The 14,914-nt window shown below is 37.6% G+C and overlaps 2 long non-coding RNA genes across 2 annotated transcripts; both read left to right on the top strand.

The window, feature by feature from the left end:
• Positions 1–288: 288 nt before the first annotated feature.
• LOC127902794 (uncharacterized) lies at positions 289–2,354 on the top strand. Its single transcript, XR_008055414.1, has 3 exons — positions 289–839; positions 1,170–1,238; positions 2,131–2,354. It is a non-coding gene; the product is annotated as an uncharacterized LOC127902794 (long non-coding RNA).
• A 5,358-nt stretch (positions 2,355–7,712) lies between these two features.
• On the top strand, positions 7,713–9,710 carry LOC127902795 (uncharacterized). Its single transcript, XR_008055415.1, has 3 exons — positions 7,713–8,169; positions 8,525–8,593; positions 9,487–9,710. It is a non-coding gene; the product is annotated as an uncharacterized LOC127902795 (long non-coding RNA).
• Positions 9,711–14,914: the final 5,204 nt, after the last annotated feature.

The raw sequence follows: 14,914 nt of genomic DNA, 5'->3' as shown, positions 1-14,914 counted from the left end.
TCAACTTTTTTTATGGATAAATTAGTTAATGGTCTCAAGATTGTAACTGTAATATACGCACTTGGACTTTCTTAATAAAGTGCCGATTTTTATTTTCCTCTTCTCTATTAATTTTTAATTTCGTCACTATAGTTTAATTGGGATAAATTGAGCTCGATTATACGCGCCGATGGTCGGATTTTATTTTCGTAACGGGTCTGAAATTCGCTTAATTTGTATTAAGCTTAAAAAAAAAAAAAAAAAAAAAAAAAAAAAAAAGAGGGGCAGAATTGTATAACTGGAAAGAGGGAAACGGGTTTTCCATTTTAGAGAGAAAGAACCCGAGAAGAGAGAGAAAGATAGAGAGAGAAGTCAGACCCGTTGACCCGAGAACCCGACCCAGTAACCCGCGGATTGACCCGACGATTTCTCCCAACTCCAGCCACTTTACCGGCCGTGCTTGGTACCGATCTGAAGCTTGGAAGCAGACCATCGTATCCCTGCTGTTATCGTCGCCGGAAACTGGCCAGAACGCCGGTGATCGAGCTCGAAAAGTCGCGGCTTCGACCCGTTTTCGTTGCCGTTGATCCCGCCGGAGTTGTGACGCGCCACCACTTGGAACTGGTTCCTCACATCCCCAGCAACATTTCCCGACCAGCCACGACCGCCGGGGACGCCCGGAACTCGCCGAATGATCTCCGAAAATTTGCGGAACTTTGGAACTTCGATCCGCCGCCGGTAGCGCGCGTGGCGACTCACTGCCACCACCGTTGGATTCACCGAGGCCGGAACTAGCAGACCTAAGCTCCCCGTCATCGTTGACTGAAGTCCGGTCACCGTTGACCGGCAGGGGCAATTCGGTAAATTCATGAAACTTTGGAGTGGACATTTCGGTAATTTTATGCCCTGAGGGTAATTTCGTAATTTCGGACAATGTGATTAATTTATGTAATCTGAATTGAGGACAATATGGGTATTAACGAATATGAGGATAATTTGGTAAAATCATGAAGTTTGAGGATAAGTTGGTAAAATATTGATGTTGGGGTATTTTGGCAATTTTGGCCTATAGGGGCATTTTGGTAATTTTATACATGCGGGACTAGTTTATCGTTAATAGATATTTGTTTCGAGATTTATTATATTAATTGGTTTTTACGGAGAATAATTATGGTGTTTTCCGTGATTAGGAGGATCCGCATCCGCGAACGAGAATCTACCCGCGGACGTTGTTGATACTGAGTCTAGACATCATCACTGTGAGTGGAATATACAAAACCTATTTTCATAGTATATGCTGATTTTATTATATAGTACAGTATGGTTGAGAAATAAATATTTAATGCGTCGATTTAATGATTTTTCAGCGAATTGATTTTTAGTTATGTGTTGATATTTATTGATATTGAGAATGAGTTCGATTTACGATTTTATTATCGTTTTTGAGTAAAAGCATGATATTAGAATTGAGCAGACTTGAGATATGTTGAATAGAAAGAAAATGAGATTTCAGATGGGATCATATGTTTACTATCAGTTTTGAAATCATTAGACAGTACCCTTCCCTCCAGATACAGAGATACAGATAAAAAGAGATACAGAAAAGAGATACAGATAAGATGAGATAGAGGCCTTTGGGGCCCGTCGGGACACACATAGAGGCTTTGGGCCGTGTGTTCGGGCGCTTTTGCCTTTTGGGGGCTTATGCATGCACAGTACAGATATATGAGATAAGAGATATGAGATATGAGATGAGATCGTCCTCATCTATCCGTTGTGGCTCCGGGGCGTGACGTTACCCAGATAGTGCGCCATTGCCTGGCCGTTGTAGCCCGGATATGATCAGATTATCCCCTGGGTACTTGTTTGATGACAGTTTTTAGTATTCAGTATTTAATATGAGTATGGTGATTCCATCGATTTTATGCAGATTTATTATTGCAGTTATTCAATTTGAATTAAATGAGTTTATGATATTTTGAGAAATTGATTTGAGAATTGATTTACGAAATTGAAACTGATTTAAGAAAAGATTTGAGAAAGATTAAATGATTTTGAATAATTTATTAAAGTATCAGCACCTACTATCCACTCACTGAGCTCACTGAGTTTTATACTCACCCCTCTTTTATTATATTTTTCCCCCCACAGGAGATTTACAGGTACATCAGTCAACCCAGTAGTGAACGTTAGTTTGATATTGTGGTCACGTGATGGTGCTAGAAGTCGTGGATTTTATTATTATATTCGAAATTTGTGTTATTATTTTATGTTATTAAGGATAATCGTTGTATTTTAATATTCGGATGATTTTGGTGATATTTGAGAAGTTGGTTTGAGAAGTTGGTTATGGAGGATGTTTGGTTATTAAATTATTTCGGGAGTGTTATTTTGTCAATTGCAGGGTTGGATATGTTTTATTTATAAGGGAGACTCTGCCGAAATTTTTATAGATTTGTTATTAATTCGATTTTACGAGTTTAGATAGACTCGCCCTGGGGGAGGTTGCGGGGCGGGTCGTTTCAGTTGGTATCAGAGCATGGTTTTAGATTCTGTAGACTTTATGGTCGTAAATAGAATAAGTTTTGATTATTAAGTCGGATTTACTATTTTGTAGGCACCATCATGATTCGTCGTAGCAGTCGACGTGGCCGTGGCCGTGGTCGTGGCCGTACTAGATTAGTAGCTGGGTTGACTTCAGGAGATGTACCTGCGGGGGAAAATATTCCCGTAGACGAGGGAATAGTTGAGTCTTCGACGCACGAGGTTGTGCAACAGGCACCAGGAAATGCTCCGAACATTGAGCAGTCTATTGATAGATTAGCTCAGATTGTGACTACAGTGGTTCAGAATCAGGCTCAGCCGCATGTCGGTCAAGTGAACACTGTTGAGCGTGTTCGAAGTCTTGGGGTGAAGAGTTTTAATGGTTCTGGTGATCCACCTGAGGCAGAGTCGTGACTTATCAAGTTAGAACGTATCTTTGATGTGATGAGATGCTCAGAGGAGGATAGACTTTCATTTGCCACTTTTCTGCTCGAGGATAAAGCTTATCATTGGTGGCAAACAGTAGAGCGACGATACCAAGGCCATGCTGCGCTTACATGGACTATTTTTCGTAAGGAATTCTACGATCATTATTTTCCGGCTGTGTATCAGGATATTAAGCGGAGTGAATTCCTTCGATTGGTTCAAGGAGCTATGTCAGTGGAAGAGTATGAGAAGAAATTTCTGGATTTGTCTAGATTTGCCATTTCAGCAGTTGGTGATGAGAGGGAGAGATGTAAGCGTTTTGAGGAGGGTCTCCGATTTGAGATTCGTACTACTATGACGGCATCACGGTACACTGAGTTTATTGAGGTAGTTGAGGCAGCTAAGAGAGTGGAGCACAGTATCTCTGAGGGACGTAGAGTTCAGGCTCTGAAGCAGAAACGTAGCCAGAGTTGGGCAGAAGGTAGCTCGAGCAGCAGACCACCGAAGAGAGGCGCGTATACAAATTACTCTGCTGGTGTGCAAAGGAATCAGAGTATGAGTAGCAGGGGAGATCAGAGACAGACCGCCAGTTACAGTTCGGCGCAGCCTTCAGTGGGGAGTAATGTTAGGACTCAGGGGCAGTATGACAGGAATAGCGGAGGACCTAGTAGGAGTATACAACAGACTCCTTGCCCTACGTGTGGTAGGAACCATCAGGGCCAATGCCGTATCGGAGACAATGTGTGTTATTTATGTGGACAACCTGGACATATTAAGAGATTTTGCCCTACTTTATCTCAGGGTGACAGTTCTACTTGAGGGGCAGCCCCACAGTATCAATCTCATGTTGGACCAGTTCCGGGTCAGAGGGGTATGCAGACAGGGGGTACTACATCCAGGAGTCAGGCCACTTTTCATAGTCAGAGAGGTCAACCTGGTCGACCTCGTACTCAGGCTCGAGTTTTTGCCTTGACACAGCAGGAGGCTCATGCTACACCAGAAGTTATTATGGGTACATTATCTATCTTTGGTCATGATGCTCATATTCTTATTGATCCTGGATCCACGCATTCTTTTGTTTCTCGCACATTTAGTATGCATCTAGAGAGAGAGCCTGAATTGCTGGATTATGGTTTAGTTGTTAGTACACCTACCGGAGGGTCATTACTTGTTGAAAAGGTGTATCAAGATAGCATGATTCGATTGGGCGAGCATGAATTGAAGGCGAATTTGATTATTTTAGACATTTGCGATTTCGATGCTATTTTGGGCATGGATTGGCTTGCGTCTCACCATGCTACAGTGGATTATTTTAAAAGGGAAGTTGTGTTCAACAAGCCAGGAGAAACTGAGGTGAAGTTTTGTGGTGAGCGTAGAGTTTTACCCTCATGTGCCATATCGGCCATTGATGCAAGTCGCTTACTAAGGAAAGGTTGTTCGGCTTTTTTGGCATACGTAATAGATACTGGAGTTCGGGAGTTGAGATTGGAGGATATTCCAGTAGTCCAGGAGTTTCCAGATGTATTTCCAGATGAACTTCCAGGGATGCCACCTCATAGAGAGATTGAGTTTTCTATTGATTTAGTCCCTGGGACGGCTCCTATATCTATAGCACCATATAGGATGGCTCCAGCTGAATTAAAGGAACTTAAGATTCAACTGCAAGAATTGGTGGATAAAGAGTTTATTAGACCTAGTGTATCTCCGTGGGGAGCTCCGGTGTTGTTTATTAAGAAAAAGGATGGTACGCTTAGACTCTGCATTGACTATAGACAGTTGAATAAAGTTACAGTGCGTAATAAATATCCACTTCCGCGCATCGATGACTTGTTTGATCAACTTCAGGGAGCGCATGTGTTTTCTAAGATCGATTTGCGCTCGGGATATCATCAGCTGAGAATTAAAGAGGCTGATGTTCCTAAAACAGCATTCAGGACTCGTTATGGTCACTATGAGTTCTTGGTGATGCCATTTGGGTTGACTAACGCCCCAGCAGCTTTTATGGATCTTATGAATAGGGTATTTCGCCCTTATCTGGATCGATTTGTGATTGTGTTTATCGACGACATTTTGGTGTATTCTCGGAGTCAGGAGGAACATGAGGAACACTTGCGGACTATTTTGCAGACTTTAAGGCAAAAGCAATTGTACGCTAAGTTCAGCAAGTGTGAGTTCTGGTTGGATAAAGTAGTATTTCTAGGCCATGTGATATCAGCTGAAGGAATTTATGTTGATCCTCAAAAGATCGAAGCAGTTGTAAATTGGGAACGACCTACAAATGTGACTGAAGTTCGAAGTTTTCTTGGATTAGCTGGCTATTATCGGAGATTTGTGGAAGGATTCTCCAAGATTGCTATTCCTCTGACAAGGTTAACCAGAAAGAATGCTAAGTTCCAGTGGAATGATGATTGTGAAAAGGGTTTTCAAGAACTCAAGGCATGCCTTACTTCAGCACCAGTTCTTACACTTCCATCGGGTAATGAAGGGTTTGTAGTATACAGTGATGCATCCAGGCAAGGATTGGGTTGTGTGCTAATGCAGTATGGGAAAGTAGTGGCTTATGCTTCAAGACAACTTAAGAAGCATGAACAAAATTACCCAACTCATGATTTAGAGCTAGCAGCAGTGGTGTTTGCACTCAAGATATGGAGGCATTACTTATATAGAGCAACATGTCAGATTTTTACTGATCACAAGAGCTTGAAGTATTTGTTTACTCAGAAGGAGTTGAATTTGAGACAGAGAAGATGGATTGAGCTGATTAAAGACTATGATTGTACCATTGATTTTCATCCGGGCAAAGCGAATGTGGTAGCTGATGCGCTAAGCAGGAAGTCTTTTAGCTCTATAGCTCACTTGCGAGGGACATACATGCCGTTATTGATTGAGTTGAGATCTTTGGGAGTTGAATTGGAAGTTGATAATTGCAGAGCTTTAATAGCTAATTTTCGAGTGAGGCCGACTTTGATTGATAAAGTTCATCAGATGCAAGATCAGGATTTGCAGTTACTGAAGTTGAAAGAGGATGTGCAAAAAGACTTACGAACTGATTTTGCGGTGAGAGATGATGGCGTTTTAGTTATGGGTAATCGACTTTGTGTACCCGACATTAAAGAGTTGAAAAAGGAGATCATGGAAGAAGCTCATTGTTCAGCTTATGCTATGCATCCTGGTAGTACGAAGATGTACCGTACCTTGAGAGATCATTACTGGTGGCAAGGTATGAAGAGAGAGATAGCTGAATTTGTATCTCGGTGTTTAGTTTGTCAGCAGATTAAGGCTGAACATCAGAGACCTGCAGGGTTTTCTCAGCCGCTTCCTATCCCTGAGTGGAAATGGGAGCACATCACCATGGATTTTGTAACGGGACTTCCACGTACTCAGAGTGGTCATGATAGTGTATGGGTAGTTGTTGATCGACTTACCAAATCTACTCACTTTTTACCATTCAAGACCACGTATTCGATGGACAAGTTGGGGAATATTTTTGTGGCAGAGATAGTTCGACTTCACGGAGCACCTGTGTCTATTGTTTCAGATAGAGATTCCAGATTTACTTCTAAGTTTTGGACAAGCTTGCAAAAGGCTATGGGCACCAAGTTGAATTTCAGTACAACTTTTCACCCACAGACTGATGGTCAGTCAGAGCGTACTATTCAGACCCTGGAGGATATGTTACGAGCTTGTATTTTGGAGTTTAAGGGTAGTTGGGACATTTATTTACCCTTGATGGAGTTTGCTTACAATAACAGTTATCAAGCTAGCATTGAGATGGCACCTTATGAGGCCTTGTATGGCAGGAAATGCAGAACTCCCGTATGTTGGGATGAGGTTGGAGAGCAGAAACTTTATGGTCCCGAATTGGTTCAGAATACTAGTGAGAAGATACAGCTTATCCGGGAAAGATTAAAGGCAGCCCAGAACAGACAAAAGAGCTATGCAGATAAGCGTAGGCGAGAACTTGAGTTTGAAGTGGGTGACAAGGTTTTTATACGGATATCTCCTTGGAAAGGGGTACTTCGTTTTGGGAAGCGTGGGAAGTTGAGTCCACGTTACATTGGACCTTATGAAATTGTGGAGCGTATTGGTCCGTTGGCATACCGATTAGCTCTAACACCTGAGTTATCTAGAATCCACAATGTCTTTCATGTTTCGATGCTCCGGAAGTATGTGTATGATCCTAGTCATGTGTTGTCGAGACAACCAATTGAGCTGAAAGAAGATTTGAGTTATGAAGAAGAGCCCGTGGAAATTCTAGAACAGAAGCATCAAGTCTTGCGTTCAAGAACTATTTCATTAGTAAAAGTGTTGTGGAGGAATCACACAAGAGAAGAAGCGACTTGGGAACGCGAAGACTTAATGCGAGCTCAATACCCTCACATGTTCTCAACAAATGTGTAAATTTCGGGGACGAAATTTTTATAAGGGGGGAGGATTGTAATATACGCACTTGGACTTTCTTAATAAAGTGCCGATTTTTATTTTCCTCTTCTCTATTAATTTTTAATTTCGTCACTATAGTTTAATTGGGATAAATTGAGCTCGATTATACGCGCCGATGGTCGGATTTTATTTTCGTAACGGGTCTGAAATTCGCTTAATTTGTATTAAGCTTAAAAAAAAAAAAAAAAAAAAAAAAGAGGGGCAGAATTGTATAACTGGAAAGAGGGAAACGGGTTTTCCATTTTAGAGAGAAAGAACCCGAGAAGAGAGAGAAAGATAGAGAGAGAAGTCAGACCCGTTGACCCGAGAACCCGACCCAGTAACCTGCGGATTGACCCGACGATTTCTCCCAACTCCAGCCACTTTACCGGCCGTGCTTGGTACCGATCTGAAGCTTGGAAGCAGACCATCGTATCCCTGCTGTTATCGTCGCCGGAAACTGGCCAGAACGCCGGTGATCGAGCTCGAAAAGTCGCGGCTTCGACCCGTTTTCGTTGCCGTTGATCCCGCCGGAGTTGTGACGCGCCACCACTTGGAACTGGTTCCTCACATCCCCAGCAACATTTCCCGACCAGCCACGACCGCTGGGGACGCCCGGAACTCGCCGAATGATCTCCGAAAATTTGCGGAACTTTGGAACTTCGATCCGCCGCCGGTAGCGCGCGTGGCGACTCACTGCCACCACCGTTGGATTCACCGAGGCCGGAACTAGCAGACCTAAGCGCCCCGTCATCGTTGACTGAAGTCCGGTCACCGTTGACCGGCAGGGGCAATTCGGTAAATTCATGAAACTTTGGGGTGAATTTGTAATTTTATGTAATCAGTGGACATTTCGGTAATTTTATGCCCTGAGGGTAATTTCGTAATTTCGGACAATGTGATTAATTTATGTAATCTGAATTGAGGACAATATGGGTATTAACGAATATGAGGATAATTTGGTAAAATCATGAAGTTTGAGGATAAGTTGGTAAAATATTGATGTTGGGGTATTTTGGCAATTTTGGCCTATAGGGGCATTTTGGTAATTTTATACATGCGGGACTAGTTTATCGTTAATAGATATTTGTTTCGAGATTTATTATATTAATTGGTTTTTACGGAGAATAATTATGGTGTTTTCCGTGATTAGGAGGATCCGCATCCGCGAACGAGAATCTACCCGCGGACGTTGTTGATACTGAGTCTAGACATCATCACTGTGAGTGGAATATACAAAACCTATTTTCATAGTATATGCTGATTTTATTATATAGTACAGTATGGTTGAGAAATAAATATTTAATGCGTCGATTTAATGATTTTTCAGCGAATTGATTTTTAGTTATGTGTTGATATTTATTGATATTGAGAATGAGTTCGATTTACGATTTTATTATCGTTTTTGAGTAAAAGCATGATATTAGAATTGAGCAGACTTGAGATATGTTGAATAGAAAGAAAATGAGATTTCAGATGGGATCATATGTTTACTATCAGTTTTGAAATCATTAGACAGTACCCTTCCCTCCAGATACAGAGATACAGATAAAAAGAGATACAGAAAAGAGATACAGATAAGATGAGATAGAGGCCTTTGGGGCCCGTCGGGACACACATAGAGGCTTTGGGCCGTGTGTTCGGGCGCTTTTGCCTTTTGGGGGCTTATGCATGCACAGTACAGATATATGAGATAAGAGATATGAGATATGAGATGAGATCGTCCTCATCTATCCGTTGTGGCTCCGGGGCGTGACGTTACCCAGATAGTGCGCCATTGCCTGGCCGTTGTAGCCCGGATATGATCAGATTATCCCCTGGGTACTTGTTTGATGACAGTTTTTAGTATTCAGTATTTAATATGAGTATGGTGATTCCATCGATTTTATGCAGATTTATTATTGCAGTTATTCAATTTGAATTAAATGAGTTTATGATATTTTGAGAAATTGATTTGAGAATTGATTTACGAAATTGAAACTGATTTAAGAAAAGATTTGAGAAAGATTAAATGATTTTGAATAATTTATTAAAGTATCAGCACCTACTATCCACTCACTGAGCTCACTGAGTTTTATACTCACCCCTCTTTTATTATATTTTTTCCCCCCACAGGAGATTTACAGGTACATCAGTCAACCCAGTAGTGAACGTTAGTTTGATATTGTGGTCACGTGATGGTGCTAGAAGTCGTGGATTTTATTATTATATTCGAAATTTGTGTTATTATTTTATGTTATTAAGGATAATCGTTGTATTTTAATATTCGGATGATTTTGGTGATATTTGAGAAGTTGGTTTGAGAAGTTGGTTATGGAGGATGTTTGGTTATTAAATTATTTCGGGAGTGTTATTTTGTCAATTGCAGGGTTGGATATGTTTTATTTATAAGGGAGACTCTGCCGAAATTTTTATAGATTTGTTATTAATTCGATTTTACGAGTTTAGATAGACTCGCCCTGGGGGAGGTTGCGGGGCGGGTCGTTTCAGTAACATTGGTATTATTACTATAATGGCAAAGAAAAATATGGGTGAAATGTCACATATTTAATAGTAAAAAAATCTTGAGGTGTTTTTCAAAAGTATAGAGACTAAATAAGCACTTAATTCAAAATATAAGGACTAATTAACATTTACTCACTGAGAATTATTGATGGAATTGAAAATAAAAAGGAATAGAATTGGAGTGAAGATACGTGAAGAAAAAAAATTAAAATAATAGTGAACTTAAATTTTCTGATTTTATTTGTTAATCAATATCACTACAATAAAATTGGGTATTTCCCACCATTTATTTCCGAGGGAACTAAAATTTCCTAGGGAAAAAATGTATTTTCAAGAGATGTTAATCGTTTGTAGGTAAAAATAGAAAAATCCACATGATATTACTGAGGGAAAATAATTAGTCGCTAAAGAGTATAAAATCCCTCGGTAGAATGAATAATTTAGCGCGGGAGTTGAAAGCGCCAAATTTAGAAGCGACGAATCCGTATTCCCTCGGAAATAAGTTTTTGCAAGTATAAATTACATATATATTTTATTACCCAGGGAATCATTTGTTGGAAAAGATAAAAGCATCCCTCGGTAGTTAAAAGCAAAAACGAAAGACATTTACACCATGAAAAGCAAAAGACACAGCTTCTTTCTTTTGCTTGCTTTATGATAAAAAACAAATTAAATTCCAAAAACCTTGAGAGAAATGTAGCATCTTTCTTCGTCAAATGCAGATCTTCTTAGCGCGATTTCCAGCGTGAGTTTTATTCTCCTTTTTCATTTTGCTTGCTTATTTCTTACATTATTTGGTTTAAGCAGAGTTTTTTTTAATTAAAGAAGATAAAATAAATTTTAATTATAAAGAATTTTTTAAATCAAAACTTGCTTCGGCAATGGTCGGGTTTTGCTTTTTCCTCATAATTTTGTGGGGTTGCGTTTGACTTTCCATTATGGAAGAGTTCTTGAAAATTTTATGTGCTTGAAATTTTGTTATAGAGATAACATTGAAAGGAAAAAAAGTACATTTTTTTTTTAATTTTTGTTTCAAAGATAATGCTGAAAGGAAAAAAAAAACTCAAAATCTAGTTTTGTTTAATTATATATTTTAAAATTAGTAGATATGAAATAGGAGCCAAATTTTTCATGCTATTTTAATATCTTTTCACTTTATTTAGATTTTAATTAAACAATTATCCGTCTTACTCCAGCTTTAAATTCTTATTGTTTTATCTAATTACATACATATATTTTAAGGAATGAAATGATAATAGCTCATTATATTACCTTTTTTTTCATTGCTTCAGGTTGTGAAAGAAGGTTTAAAGTAGTAATGATGGCACCCACCAAAATCTGAAGAACAAAGGAATACTTATTATATATTTGTTCTATTTCAATTTTAATATTTTAATAGTGTTAATTTTATTATTATTTAGCATTTGAGAATTCCATTGGTTTGTAGGAATTTACAATACCATTTTATTTTGTATTACTGATTGTGATTCCTCTTAATTTTCTCCATTCTTGGTAAAAATTTAGGATCATACAACCACTCTTTGCAAATTAATTTTGAAATTGAAGAGATGACAAGAATAATACTAGAATTAAATTTTGATATTCTTGAAAGTACTTGCAGCAAATTGAAGTTTTGAGTATCTAGTTCGGTGACCAAGGCGTGTAAGAACTCTATTTTTCTCATCGCTCCTCGTGGCTCTTGAAAGATCACGGTAATGTAACATTCTCTATTTTTTTACATATTTCTTGTGTTTATATTACTTGAAGTCCATCCTATGTGATTAATTACTAGGACATCCTGTACTATGGCTTTTTCTTCCTTTCTTTATTTGCTTATTTAGTAGTTAATGAGATAATTGTATTTGAGAACAGCTATAAACAATTGTTTATTCAGTAGAAAATTAATTTTCTAATATTTATTTTTAATGACTTGTAGCAATATGCCACCGGATAAATCTTGGATGCAATTACCAAGGTCAACAATGGCATATTATAATGGAGTACCATCTTTCCTTGATTATGCTTGTCGTCATATTCAAGAAGATGATATGAAAATTTTATGTCCATATGTGAAATGTAGTAATAGGTATAGAAAAATTCGAAGTGAAGTACACAAACATCTTTTAGAGGAAGGAATAAGGCGTGACTACACCACTTGGTATTGTCATGGAGAGAATGGGGATAGAGATACTGATAATGATAGGGCTGAAAATGATGAAAATGGTAATCTTGAGAACTTTCAGCAAAATGAGATGTATGATATGATAGAAGAAGGTTTTTCTCAAGATCCTAATGAAGAGGCACAAAGGTTCTATGAATTGGTGAAAGAGGTTGAACAACCTTTGTATCCGGATTGTGAAAAGTACTCCAACCTCTCTTTCATGGTTAAGTTAATGCACATTAAATGCATCAACAATTGGAGTAATAAATCTTTCAACATGTTGTTGGAGTTATTAAATGATGCGTTTCCAATGTGTAAAAAAATGCATACTTCCAACTATAATGCAAAAAAAAATTATCAAAGACCTTGGTCTTCATTATGAAAAAATTGATGCATGTAAAAATGATTGCCATTTATTATGAGGAGCATGCACAAGCATCGCAATGTCCAGTTTGTGGAGTTTCAAGATGGAAGGCTAAAGGAAAAAGTGCCAATGGATCTACCAAAAAGGTTCCATGGAAGATCTTACGTTACTTTTCTATTACACGAAGACTTCAAAGGTTATTCATGTCATCCAAAACCGCTGGAGATATGAGATGGCACTTTGATAACTGTGTGAAAGATGGGCTGTTAAGACATCCAGCAGATTGTGAGGCTTGGAAGACCTTTTATCAAATACATGAGTCTTTTGCATTAGATCCTCGAAATGTAAGGTTGGGGTTGGCTACTGATGGGTTTAATCCCTTTGGAAACATGAATATTGGGCACAGTACTTGGCCTGTCCTTTTATTTCCTTATCATCTTCCTCCTTAGATGAGTATGAAAGAACCATATATATTTATGACTTTGCTTATCCCAAGACCAAAAGGTCCAGGCAATGATATTGATGTATATTTGAGGCCGTTAATTGATAAGTTGAAAATGTTGTGGGAAAGTGGTGTAAATCCATGATGTCTCAAAAAACCAGAATTTTCAAATGAAAGCTGCAATTATATGGACTGTTGATGACTTTCCAGCTTATGCTAATTTGTCTGGTTGGAATACAAAAGGAAAGTTGGTATGTCCATGTTGTTGTGAAGAGACTACACACCATAGGCTGAAAAAATGGTTCTAAAATGTGTTACATGGGTCATTGACGATTTTTACCTGAAGATCACCCGTGGCGAGATCAAAAAATGCAATTTGATAGAAAGAAGGATAAGAGAGATGCACCAAAGCGTCAAACAGGTGAAGAAGTCTTAAATGAACTTCAAAGTTTGAGACCTATAACATTTGGAAAGGCTGGAAAAAAACAAGTTGTTGGTTTTGGAAAAAAACATAATTGGAACATAGTATTTTTTTCAGTTGCCATATTGGAAAACGCTGCTGCATCATTGTTTAGATGTTATGCATATTGAGAAAAATGTGTTTGACAATGTGATTGGCACTATTCTAAACATTGAAGGAAAAACTAAAGACTCTTTAAATGCTCGTTTGGATCTTAAAGAGATGAAAATAAGGGCAGAACTTCACCCAAAAGAGGTGGCTGGACAGATAGTGCTACCCACTGCATGTTATAGTGTTACACCTGAGCAAAAGACAAATGTATTACGGTGGCTGTCAAATTTAAAAGTCCCAGATGGCTATTGTGCTAATTTGTCACGATGTGTTAATGTGAAAGACGGTAAAATTTCAGGCATGAAGACACATGATTGTCATGTATTTTTAGAGAGGTTACTACCATTGGCAATTTATGATATTTTGCCTAAACAAGTATCCGAGGGATAACTGTCCTCGGTAATAATCGATTTTCTTGTAGTGAATTAAAGATAATTTTGGTTTTATGTAAAATATGTAAAGATATATATAAAATTGTATTAAGTATAAATTAATTTTTAAAATCAAATTTTGTCGAGATTGATTTTTAAAAAATTACTAAATACCTTAAATTTTAACCTTTTAAAATTACTTTAGAATCTTAATAGTAATCGTGAATGAGCCCTTAGTCAAGATGAGACAAAAATAAATTTAAATTAATGATGCATTTTAAAAAGTCATGGTCCCCTCTAAATTTCGTAATTTCTACCAATGACACGGACCGATCAACAAAAAAACCCAATAATTTCATAACTTCTAGATTGGAGACGAAAACTTGATAGCTACAGTTGTCCATTTTGTCATTGTTTTGTATGTGTCTATATCTAATTTACCATTTTACAATGAAACAGTATTTGGAAAAAAAAAACGTGTACATAAATTTGTGTGGTCAGACTGGTTTTACCATTCAAAATGGCAATTCAGTGAGATTATTTAAAATTTAACCACACAATGTGAGAGACTACATGGATAAGAACACTATTTTATTGTAAAATCTTTCATGATTAGCAGCTACACAAGTCATTTAATTAAAGGAATATTTGACACCATTTAACGCACACTCAAATTCAATAATCTTACTTAAACCCGAGAACTTTCTTTAATAACAAATCTAAATCATCAATTGTAAAAGAAAATATTAAAGGTTTAATAAATACCCAACAAGTTACCAGCTATAGATATTGAAAATAAAAAATGGTTTATGCAGAAAATATAAGTAACATTATTTTTAAAAAAATAAAAATTTAAACTCCAAAAAAAGGAAAAAACCGGCTGCATATATATTGTTGGTGCTTGAAGATATCAATTAGAAATACAAATTGGACTCCAACTAGTCTGCAACTCTCTAGTAAAATTTAATCAGTTATCAATTATATTATATTATATTATATTATAATAGTTATCTAGAATGAAGTTTTTTTTTCTTAATACCAAAATAAAATTGGATAAATGATAGTAAGATATAAATAGAGAGGTTTTTTAATATTTAAAATAATATACAAAAATAAAAATTAATTTTTA

The sequence above is a fragment of the Citrus sinensis genome, chromosome 5, assembly GCF_022201045.2.
Source record: "Citrus sinensis cultivar Valencia sweet orange chromosome 5, DVS_A1.0, whole genome shotgun sequence".
NCBI lineage: Eukaryota > Viridiplantae > Streptophyta > Magnoliopsida > Sapindales > Rutaceae > Citrus > Citrus sinensis.
Note: the sequence above shows the minus strand (reverse complement) of the source record. Positions and strands in the feature narration are given on the sequence as shown.